This window comes from Dendropsophus ebraccatus, chromosome 11 (genome assembly GCF_027789765.1).
Source record: "Dendropsophus ebraccatus isolate aDenEbr1 chromosome 11, aDenEbr1.pat, whole genome shotgun sequence".
Taxonomy (NCBI): Eukaryota; Metazoa; Chordata; class Amphibia; order Anura; family Hylidae; genus Dendropsophus; species Dendropsophus ebraccatus.
The window spans coordinates 61,750,760-61,764,131 of NC_091464.1; the positions used below are offsets into that span (position 1 = coordinate 61,750,760).

Sequence of the window (13,372 nt, forward strand, 5' to 3'; positions counted from 1 at the left end):
TCAACCCATAGTGTACGGCGCAAAGACGAAGGAAATCCGCCATGGACTGAGAAGGCTTTATTGGAGAACCTTGTTGTTTTGAGATGTGCAGTCAATGAGCGGGAACATGGTGATAGCCATTGTACAGAACGGGGGTGGAGCACCATGTACAGAGCACTTTGTAATGTACAGATATGGACCCTGCGCGTCTCTGCACATATTGCTGACCATCACTTCCGTACTAGGGGTTATCATTGCCTCTTCACGATCTGTACGTCATGCTATACCATACAAAAAAATTCTCCAATAAATTGCAGCCTGTGACTCTTTATTGTGGTAACCCTAGGGTGAGGTTAGGCTGGCTGGGACGAGTCATGATATGAAGATTTCATGTGGTGCAGCTATTCCAGCAGCCCCCTGTAGGCTCCATTGTCTGTACAGATTGAAGGTTGTGATAGTAGAATCTTAAGGCCCTATTCCACGGAACGATTACCGTTCGTATTTGGCTGATATCGGCCGCTACGGACGATAATCGTCCCGTGGAATAGAGTGCAACGATCAGCCGACATCGTTCATGTCGGCTGATCGTTGCAGTCGCTTGTTTTTCAACATGTTGAAAAAGAAGCGACTGATACAGCAACGATCTGCTGCCGTCGCTCCGTTGAATAGGAGCATCGGCAGCAGACGCTGCTGTATCCTATGGGCTGCCCGGACGATCATCGATCACCCGGGCAGCCCCCCCCACCGTAGCTCCCCGCCGCCCCTCCCGCACTCACCTGCTTGCTGCTGCCGCGTTGAATAGTGGCGGCAGTGAGCGGGGAACGAGGAGCAAACGAGCGCTGAGAGCGCTTGTTTGCTCCTCTAAACGACCCTTGAAATAGGGCCTTTAGGCAGATAAGCTCAAAGAGGCTAGCTCAGCTTCGTCCTCTGGTCGGGGAGGGTAGCTCAGCTTCATCCTGTGGTCGGGAAAGCTAGCTCAGCTTCGTTCTGTGGTCAGGGAGGCTAGGTCAGCTTCGTTCTGTGGTCAGGGAGGCTAGGTCAGCTTCGTTCTGTGGTCAGGGAGGCTAGGTCAGCTTCAACTTGTGGTTGGGGAGGATAGCTCAGCTTCGTCCTGTTGTCGGGGAGGCTAGGTCAGCTTCATTCTGTGGTCGGGGAGGCTAGCTTGGCTAGGTCCTGTGGTAGGGGAGTTTAGCTTTGCTTTGTCGTGTAGTTGGGGAGGCTAGCTTAGCTTCGTCCTGTGGTCGGGGAGGTTAGTTTGGCATCCTCCTGTGGTCAGGGAGGTTAGCTTGGCATCGTCCTGTGGTCAGGGAGGTTAGCTTGGCTTTGTCCTGTTGTTGCGGAGGTTAGCTTGGCATCGTCCTGTGGTAGGGGAGGTAAGCTTGGCATCGTCCTGTGGTAGGGGAGGCAACCTCAGCTTTGTCCTGTGGTTGGGGAGGTTAGCTCGTCATCATCCTGTGGTTGGGGAGGTTAGCTTGGCATCCTCCTGTGGACCGAGATGCTAGCTCAGCTTCCTCCTGTGGTCAGGGAGGTTAGCTTGGCTTTGTCCTGTGGTCGCAGAGGTTAGCTTGGCATCGTCCTGTGGTCGGAGAGGCTAGCTCAACTTTGTCCTGTGGTTGGGGAGGCTAGCTCAGCTTCATCCTGTGGTCGGGGAGGTTAGCTCAGCTTCATCCTGTGCTTGGGAGGCTAGCTCAGCTTCATCCTGTGGTCGGGGAGGTTAGCTCAGCTTCATCCTGTGCTTGGGAGGCTAGCTCAGCTTTGTTCTGTGGTTGGGGAGGCTAGTTTGGCTTGGTCCTGTGGTAGGGAAGTTTAGCTTGGCTTTGTAGAGTAGTCGAGGAGGCTAGCTCAGCTATGTCCTGTGGTCAGGGAGGTTAGCTTGGCATCATCCTGTGGTCAGAAAGGCTAGCTTGGCTTTGTACTGTGGTTGGGGAGGTTAGCTTGGCATCTTCTTGTAGTCGGGGAAGCTAGCTTGGCTTCGTCCTGTGGTTGGAGAGGTAAGCTTGGCATCACCCTGTGGTTGGGGAGGGTAGCTTGAAATCGTCCTGTGGTAGGAGAGGCTAGCTCGACTTCGTCTTGTGGTCGAGGAGGTTAGCTTGGCATCATCTTGGGGTCGAAGAGGCTAGCTTGGCTTTGTCTTGTGGTCGGGGAGGTTAGCTTGGCATCATCTTGTGGTCGAAGAGGCTAGCTCGGCTTTGTCTTGTGGTCAGGGAGGTTAGCTTGGCATCATCCTGTGGTCAGAGAGGCTAGCTGAGTTCGTTCTGTGGTCGGGGAGGCTAGGTCAGCTTCATTTTGTGGTTGGGGAGGCTAGGTCAACTTCATCTTGTGGTTGGGGAGGCTAGCTCAGTTTCGTCTTGTGGTCGGGGAGGCTAGGTCAGCTTCATTCTGTGGTCGGGGAGGCTAGTTTGGCTTGGTCCTGTGGAAGGGGAGTTTAGCATGGCTTTGTCGTGTAGTCTGGGCGCCTAGCCCAGCTTCGTCCTGTGGTCGGGGAGGTTAGCTTGGCATCGTCCTGTGGTAGGGAAGTTTATCTTGGCTTTGTCGTGTAGTTGAGGAGGCTAGCTCAGCGTCGTCCTGTGGTCAGGGAGGTTAGCTTGGCATTGTCCTGTGGTTGGGGAGGCTAGCTCAGCTTCATCCTGTGCTCGGGGAGGCTAGCTCAGCCTTCTTCTGTGGTCTGAGAGCTCCACATTATTCTGTAGATGTAGAGTCTAGCTGAGTTTAAATCTCCAGTCACGTCTCCTCCATGCTGTATACACCTGTATTATCTGCTGTACAGTACACTGCCCCCCCTCCATGCTGTATACACCTGTATTATCTGCTGTACAGTACACTGCCCCCCCCTCCATGCTGTATACACCTGTATTATCTGCTGTACAGTACACTGCCCCCTCCATGCTGTATACACCTGTATTATCTGCTATACAGTACACTGCCCGTCCATGCTGTATACACCTGTATTATCTGCTGTACAGTACACTGCTCCTCCTCCATGCTGTATACACCTGTATTATCTGCTGTACAGTACACTGCTCCTCCATGCTGTATACACCTGTATTATCTGCTGTACAGTACACTGCTCCCTCCATGCTGTATACACCTGTATTATCTGCTGTACAGTACACTGCCCCCCTCCATGCTGTATACACCTGTATTATCTGCTGTACAGTACACTGCTCCTCCATGCTGTATACACCTGTATTATCTGCTGTACAGTACACTGCCCCCCCTCCATGCTGCATACACCTGTATTATCTGCTGTACAGTACACTGCCCGTCCATGCTGTATACACCTGTATTATCTGCTGTACAGTACACTGCTCCTCCTCCATGCTGTATACACCTGTATTATCTGCTGTACAGTACACTGCCCCCCCCTCCATGCTGTATACACCTGTATTATCTGCTGTACAGTACACTGCCCCCCTCCATGCTGTATACACCTGTATTATCTGCTGTACAGTACACTGCCCCCCCTCCATGCTGTATACACCTGTATTATCTGCTGTACAGTACACTGCCCCCTCCATGCTGTATACACCTGTATTATCTGCTGTACAGTACACTGCCCCCCTCCATGCTGTATACACCTGTATTATCTGCTGTACAGTACACTGCTCCTCCTCCATGCTGTATACACCTGTATTATCTGCTGTACAGTACACTGCCCCCCTCCATGCTGTATACACCTGTATTATCTGCTGTACAGTACACTGCTCCCCCTCCATGCTGTATACACCTGTATTATCTGCTGTACAGTACACTGCCCCCCCCCTCCATGCTGTATACACCTGTATTATCTGCTGTACAGTACACTGCTCCCTCCATGCTGTATACACCTGTATTATCTGCTGTACAGTACACTTGCCCCTCCTCCATGCTGTATACACCTGTATTATCTGCTGTACAGTACACTGCCCCCTCCCTCCATGCTGTATACACCTGTATTATCTGCTATACAGTACACTGCCCGTCCATGCTGTATACACCTGTATTATCTGCTGTACAGTACACTGCTCCTCCTCCATGCTGTATACACCTGTATTATCTGCTGTACAGTACACTGCTCCTCCATGCTGTATACACCTGTATTATCTGCTGTACAGTACACTGCCCCCTCCATGCTGTATACACCTGTATTATCTGCTGTACAGTACACTGCCCCCCTCCATGCTGTATACACCTGTATTATCTGCTGTACAGTACACTGCTCCTCCATGCTGTATACACCTGTATTATCTGCTGTACAGTACACTACCCCCTCCATGCTGTATACACCTGTATTATCTGCTGTACAGTACACTGCCCCCTCCTCCATGCTGTATACACCTGTATTATCTGCTGTACAGTACACTGCCCCCCCTCCATGCTGTATACACCTGTATTATCTGCTGTTCAGTACACTGCCCCCCTCCATGCTGTATACACCTGTATTATCTGCTGTTACAGTACACTGCCCCCCTCCATGCTGTATACACCTGTATTATCTGCTGTACAGTTCACTGCCCCCCTCCTCCATGCTGTATACACCTGTATTATCTGCTGTACAGTACACTGCCCCCCCTCCATGCTGTATACACCTGTATTATCTGCTGTACAGTACACTGCCTCCCCTCCATGCTGTATACACCTGTATTATCTGCTGTACAGTACACTGCCCCCCTCCATGCTGTATACACCTGTATTATCTGCTGTACAGTACACTGCTCCTCCATGCTGTATACACCTGTATTATCTGCTGTTACAGTACACTGCCCCTCCTCCATGCTGTATTACACCTGTATTATCTGCTGTACAGTACACTGCCCCCCCCCTCCATGCTGTATACACCTGTATATCTGCTGTACAGTACACTGCCCCCCCCTCCATGCTGTATACACCTGTATTATCTGCTGTACAGTACACTGCCCCCCCTCCATGCTGTATACACCTGTATTATCTGCTGTACAGTACACTGCCCCCCTCCATGCTGTATACACCTGTATTATCTGCTGTACAGTACCACTGCCCCCCCTCCATGCTGTATACACCTGTATATCTGCTGTACAGTACACTGCCCCCCCTCCATGCTGTATACACCTGTATTATCTGCTATACAGTACACTGCCCCCCTCCTCCATGCTGTATACACCTGTATTATCTGCTGTACAGTACACTGCCCCCCCTCCATGCTGTATACACCTGTATTACTCTGCTGTACAGTACTGCTCCTCCATGCTGTATACACCTGTATTATCTGCTATACAGTACACTGGCCCGTCCATGCTGTATACACCTGTATTATCTGCTGTACAGTACACTGCCCCCCCTCCATGCTGTATACACCTGTATTATCTGCTGTACAGTACACTGCCCCCCCTCCATGCTGTATACACCTGTATTATCTGCTGTACAGTACACTGCCCTCCTCCATGCTGTATACACCTGTATTATCTGCTGTACAGTACACTGCCCCCCTCCATGCTGTATACACCTGTATTATCTGCTGTACAGTACACTGCCCCCCTTCATGCTGTATACACCTGTATTATCTGCTGTACAGTACACTGCCCCCCCCTCCATGCTGTATACACCTGTATTATCTGCAGTACAGTACACTGCCCCCCTCCATGCTGTATACACCTGTATTATCTGCTGTACAGTACACTGCCCTCCTCCATGCTGTATACACCTGTATTATCTGCTATACAGTACACTGCCCGTCCATGCTGTATACACCTGTATTATCTGCTGTACAGTACACTGCCCCCCCCTCCATGCTGTATACACCTGTATTATCTGCTGTACAGTACACTGCCCCCCCTCCATGCTGTATACACCTGTATTATCTGCAGTACAGTACACTGCCCCCCTCCATGCTGTATACACCTGTATTATCTGCAGTACAGTACACTGCCCCCCTCCATGCTGTATACACCTGTATTATCTGCTGTACAGTACACTGCCCCCCCTCCATGCTGTATACACCTGTATTATCTGCTGTACAGTACAATGCCCCCCTCCATGCTGTATACACCTGTATTATCTGCTGTACAGTACACTGCTCCTCCATGCTGTATACACCTGTATTATCTGCTGTACAGTACACTGCCCCTCCTCCATGCTGTATACACCTGTATTATCTGCTGTACAGTACACTGCCCCCTCCATGCTGTATACCACCTGTATTATCTGCTGTACAGTACACTGCCCCTCCCCCCATGCTGTATACACCTGTATTATCTGCTGTACAGTACACTGCCCCCCCCCTCCATGCTGTATACACCTGTATTATCTGCTGTACAGTACACTGCTCCCTCCATGCTGTATACACCTGTATTATCTGCTGTACAGTACACTGCCCCCCCCTCCATGCTGTATACACCTGTATTACCTGCTGTACAGTACACTGCTCCTCCTCCATGCTGTATACACCTTTATTATCTGCTGTACAGTACACTGGCCCCCTCCATGCTGTATACACCTGTATTATCTGCTGTACAGTACACTGCCCCCCTCCATGCTGTATACACCTGTATTATCTGCTGTACAGTACTGCTCCTCCTCCATGCTGTATACACCTGTATTATCTGCTGTACAGTACACTGCCCCCCCTCCATGCTGTATACACCTGTATTATCTGCTGTACAGTACACTGCCCCCCCTCCATGCTGTATACACCTGTATTATCTGCAGTACAGTACACTGCCCCCCTCCATGCTGTATACACCTGTATTATCTGCTGTACAGTACACTGCTCCTCCATGCTGTATACACCTGTATTATCTGCTGTACAGTACACTGCCCCCCCCTCCATGCTGTATACACCTGTATTATCTGCTGTACAGTACACTGCTCCTCCATGCTGTATACACCTGTATTAATCTGCTGTACAGTACACTGCTCCTCCATGCTGTATACACCTGTATTATCTGCTGTACAGTACACTGCCCCTCCATGCTGTATACACCTGTATTATCTGCTGTACAGTACACTGCTCCTCCATGCTGTATACACCTGTATTATCTGCTGTACAGTACACTGCCCCCCCCCCATGCTGTATACACCTGTATTATCTGCTGTACAGTACACTGCTCCTCCTCCATGCTGTATACACCTGTATTATTCTGCTGTACAGTACACTGCTCCTCCATGCTGTATACACCTGTATTATCTGCTGTACAGTACACTGCTCCTCCTCCATGCTGTATACACCTGTATTAATCTGCTGTACAGTACACTGCTCCTCCATGCTGTATACACCTGTATTATCTGCTGTACAGTACACTGCCCCCTCCATGCTGTATACACCTGTATTATCTGCTGTACAGTACACTGCTCCATGCTGTATACACCTGTATTATCTGCTGTACAGTTACACTGCCCCCCTCTCCATGCTGTATACACCTGTATTATCTGCTGTACAGTACACTGCCCCCCCATGCTGTATTACACCTGTATTATCTGCTGTACAGTACACTGCTCCTCCATGCTGTATACACCTGTATTATCTGCTGTACAGTACACTGCCCCCCCTCCATGCTGTATACACCTGTAATTATCTTGCTGTACAGTACACTGCCCCCTCCATGCTGTATACACCTGTATTATCTGCTGTACAGTACACTGCCCCCTCCATGCTGTATACACCTGTATTATCTGCTGTACAGTACACTGCCCCCCCTCCATGCTGTATACACCTGTATTATCTGCTGTACAGTACACTGCCCCCCCTCCATGCTGTATACACCTGTATTATCTGCTGTACAGTACACTGCCCCCCTCCATGCTGTATACACCTGTATTATCTGCTGTACAGTACACTGCCCCCCCTCCATGCTGTATACACCTGTATTATCTGCTGTACAGTACACTGCTCCTCCTCCATGCTGTATACACCTGTATTATCTGCTGTACAGTACACTGCCCCCTCCATGCTGTATACACCTGTATTATCTGCTGTACAGTACACTGCCCCCCCCTCCATGCTGTATACACCTGTATTATCTGCTGTACAGTACACTGCTCCCCCTCCATGCTGTATACACCTGTATTATCTGCTGTACAGTACACTGCTCCTCTCCATGCTGTATACACCTGTATTATCTGCTGTACAGTACACTGCCCCTCTCCATGCTGTATACACCTGTATTATCTGCTGTACAGTACACTGCTCCCCCCTCCATGCTGTATACACCTGTATTATCTGCTGTACAGTACACTGCCCCCCTCCATGCTGTATACACCTGTATTATCTGCTGTACAGTACACTGCCCTCCTCCATGCTGTATACACCTGTATTATCTGCTGTACAGTACACTGCCCCCCTCCATGCTGTATACACCTGTATTATCTGCTGTACAGTACACTGCCCCCCCTCCATGCTGTATACACCTGTATTATCTGCTGTATCAGTACACTGCCCCCCTCCATGCTGTATACACCTGTATTATCTGCTGTACAGTACACTGCCCCCCCTCCATGCTGTATACACCTGTATTATCTGCTGTACAGTACACTGCCCCCCTCCATGCTGTATACACCTGTATTATCTGCTGTACAGTACACTGCCCTCCTCCATGCTGTATACACCTGTATTATCTGCTGTACAGTACACTGCCCTCCTCCATGCTGTATACACCTGTATTATCTGCTGTACAGTACACTGCCCCCCCTCCATGCTGTATACACCTGTATTATCTGCTGTACAGTACACTGCCCCTCCTCCATGCTGTATACACCTGTATTATCTGCTGTACAGTACACTGCCTCCTCCATGCTGTATACACCTGTATTATCTGCTGTACAGTACACTGCCCCCCCTCCATGCTGTATACACCTGTATTATCTGCTGTACAGTACACTGCCCCTCCTCCATGCTGTATACACCTGTATTATCTGCTGTACAGTACACTGCCCCCCCCCATGCTGTATACACCTGTATTATCTGCTGTACAGTACACTGCCCCCCCCTCCATGCTGTATACACCTGTATTATCTGCTGTACAGTACACTGCCCCCTCCATGCTGTATACACCTGTATTATCTGCTGTACAGTACACTGCCCCTCCTCCATGCTGTATACACCTGTATTATCTGCTGTACAGTACACTGCCCTCCCTCCATGCTGTATACACCTGTATTATCTGCTGTACAGTACACTGCTCCCCCTCCATGCTGTATACACCTGTATTATCTGCTGTACAGTACACTGCCCCCCTCCATGCTGTATACACCTGTATTATCTGCTGTACAGTACACTGCCCCCCCTCCATGCTGTATACACCTGTATTATCTGCTGTACAATACACTGCCCCCCTCCATGCTGTATACACCTGTATTATCTGCTGTACAGTACACTGCCCCTCCTCCATGCTGTATACACCTGTATTATCTGCTGTACAGTACACTGCCCCTTCTCCATGCTGTATACACCTGTATTATCTGCTGTACAGTACACTGCCCCCCCTCCACGCTGTATACACCTGTATTATCTGCTGTACAGTACACTGCCCCCTCCATGCTGTATACACCTGTATTATCTGCTGTACAGTACACTGCCCCCCTCCATGCTGTATACACCTGTATTATCTGCTGTACAGTACACTGCCCCCCTCCATGCTGTATACACCTGTATTATCTGCTGTACAGTACACTGCCCCCTCCATGCTGTATACACCTGTATTATCTGCTGTACAGTACACTGCCCCCCTCCATGCTGTATACACCTGTATTATCTGCTGTACAGTACACTGCTCCCCTCCATGCTGTATACACCTGTATTATCTGCTGTACAGTACACTGCCCCCCTCCATGCTGTATACACCTGTATTATCTGCTGTACAGTACACTGCCCCCCCTCCATGCTGTATACACCTGTATTATCTGCTGTACAGTACACTGCCCCCCCTCCATGCTGTATACACCTGTATTATCTGCTGTACAGTACACTGCCCCCCTCCATGCTGTATACACCTGTATTATCTGCTGTACAGTACACTGCCCCCCTCCATGCTGTATACACCTGTATTATCTGCTGTACAGTACACTGCTCCCCCTCCATGCTGTATACACCTGTATTATCTGCTGTACAGTACACTGCTCCTCCATGCTGTATACACCTGTATTATCTGCTGTACAGTACACTGCCCCCCTCCATGCTGTATACACCTGTATTATCTGCTGTACAGTACACTGCCCCCTCCATGCTGTATACACCTGTATTATCTGCTGTACAGTACACTGCGCCCCTCCATGCTGTATACACCTGTATTATCTGCTGTACAGTACACTGCCCCCTCCATGCTGTATACACCTGTATTATCTGCTGTACAGTACACTGCCCCCCTCCATGCTGTATACACCTGTATTATCTGCTGTACAGTACACTGCTCCCCCTCCATGCTGTATACACCTGTATTATCTGCTGTACAGTACACTGCTCCTCCTCCATGCTGTATACACCTGTATTATCTGCTGTACAGTACACTGCCCCTCCTCCATGCTGTATACACCTGTATTATCTGCTGAACAGTATACTGCTCCCTCCATGCTGTATACACCTGTATTATCTGCTGTACAGTACACTGCCCCCTCCATGCTGTATACACCTGTATTATCTGCTGTACAGTACACTGCCCCCTCCATGCTGTATACACCTGTATTATCTGCTGTACAGTACACTGCCCCCTCCATGCTGTATACACACCTGTATTATCTGCTGTACAGTACACTGCCCCCTCCATGCTGTATACACCTGTATTATCTGCTGTACAGTACACTGCCCCCCTCCATGCTGTATACACCGGTATTATCTGCTGTACAGTACACTGCCCCCCTCCATGCTGTATACACCTGTATTATCTGCTGTACAGTACACTGCCCCCTCCATGCTGTATACACCTGTATTATCTGCTGTACAGTACACTGCTCCCCCTCCATGCTGTATACACCTGTATTATCTGCTGTACAGTACACTGCCCCCTCCCTCCATGCTGTATACACCTGTATTATCTGCTGTACAGTACACTGCCCCCTCCATGCTGTATACACCTGTATTATCTGCTGTACAGTACACTGCCCTCCTCCATGCTGTATACACCTGTATTATCTGCTGTACATTACACTGCCCCCTCCATGCTGTATACACCTGTATTATCTGCTGTACAGTACACTGCCCCCCCCCTCCATGCTGTATACACCTGTATTATCTGCTGTACAGTACACTGCTCCTCTCCATGCTGTATACACCTGTAATTATCTGCTGTACAGTACACTGCCCCCCCCTCCATGCTGTATACACCTGTATTATCTGCTGTACAGTACACTGCCCCCCCTCCTCATGCTGTATACACCTGTATTATCTGCTGTACAGTACACTGCCCCCCCCTCCATGCTGTATACACCTGTATTATCTGCTGTACAGTACACTACCCCCCTCCATGCTGTATACACCTGTATTATCTGCTGTACAGTACACTGCCCTCCTCCATGCTGTATACACCTGTATTATCTGCTGTAAAGTACACTGCCCCCCTCCATGCTGTATACACCTGTATTATCTGCTGTACAGTACACTGCTCCCTCCATGCTGTATACACCTGTATTATCTGCTGTACAGTACACTGCTCCTCCATGCTGTATACACCTGTATTATCTGCTGTACAGTACACTGCCCCCCCCCTCCATGCTGTATACACCTGTATTATCTGCTGTACAGTACACTGCTTCCCCCCTCCATGCTGTATACACCTGTATTATCTGCTGTACAGTACACTGCCCCCCTCCTATGCTGTATACACCTGTATTATCTGCTGTACAGTACACTGCACCCCCTCCATGCTGTATACACCTGTATTATCTGCTGTACAGTACACTGCCCCCCTCCATGCTGTATACACCTGTATTATCTGCTGTACAGTACACTGCCCCCCCTCCATGCTGTATACACCTGTATTATCTGCTGTACAGTACACTGCCCCTCCATGCTGTATACACCTGTATTATCTGCTGTACAGTACACTGCTCCCCCTCCATGCTGTATACACCTGTATTATCTGCTGTACAGTACACTGCCCCCCCTCCATGCTGTATACACCTGTATTATCTGCTGTACAGTACACTGCCCCCCTCCATGCTGTATACACCTGTATTATCTGCTGTACAGTACACTGCTCCCCTCCATGCTGTATACACCTGTATTATCTGCTGTACAGTACACTGCCCCCCTCCATGCTGTATACACCTGTATTATCTGCTGTACAGTACACTGCCCCCCCTCCATGCTGTATACACCTGTATTATCTGCTGTACAGTACACTGCCCCCCCTCCATGCTGTATACACCTGTATTATCTGCTGTACAGTACACTGCTCCCTCCTCCATGCTGTATACACCTGTATTATCTGCTGTACAGTACACTGCCCCCCCTCCATGCGGTATACACCTGTATTATCTGCTGTACAGTACACTGCCCCCCCTCCATGCTGTATACACCTGTATTATCTGCTGTACAGTACACTGCCCCCTCCATGCTGTATACACCTGTATTATCTGCTGTACAGTACACTGCCCCTCCCTCCATGCTGTATACACCTGTATTATCTGCTGTACAGTACACTGCTCCCCTCCATGCTGTATACACCTGTATTATCTGCTGTACAGTACACTGCTCCCCTCCATGCTGTATACACCTGTATTATCTGCTGTACAGTACACTGCCCTCCTCCATGCTGTATACACCTGTATTATCTGCTGTACAGTACACTGCTCCCCTCCATGCTGTATACACCTGTATTATCTGCTGTACAGTACACTGCCCCCTCCATGCTGTATACACCTGTATTATCTTCTGTACAGTACACTGCCCCCTCCCTCCATGCTGTATACACCTGTATATCTGCTGTACAGTACACTGCCCCTCCTCCATGCTGTATACACCCTGTATTATCTGCTGTACAGTACACTGCCCCTCCCTCCATGCTGTATACACCTGTATTATCTGCTGTACAGTACACTGCCCCCTCCTCCATGCTGTATACACCTGTATTATCTGCTGTACAGTACACTGCTCCCTCCATGCTGTATACACCTGTATTATCTGCTGTACAGTACACTGCCTCCCTCCATGCTGTATACACCTGTATTATCTGCTGTACAGTACACTGCCCCCCCCCTCCATGCTGTATACACCTGTATTATCTGCTGTACAGTACACTGCCCCTCCTCCATGCTGTATACACCTGTATTATCTGCTGTACAGTACACTGCCCCCCTCCAAGCTGTATACACCTGTATTATCTGCTGTACAGTACACTGCCCCCCCTCCATGCTGTATACACCTGTATTATCTGCTGTACAGTACACTGCTCCCCTCCATGCTGTATACACCTGTATTATCTGCTGTACAGTACACTGCCCCCCCCCC

The 13,372-nt window shown here is 49.4% G+C and overlaps 1 protein-coding gene across 3 annotated transcripts in view; it reads right to left on the reverse strand.

Annotated features, from left to right (window-relative positions):
• MORC3 (MORC family CW-type zinc finger 3) overlaps positions 1–13,372 on the reverse strand; it is a 64,622-nt gene that overhangs the window by 37,296 nt on the left and 13,954 nt on the right. The gene's annotated exons all lie outside the window — the stretch shown is intronic.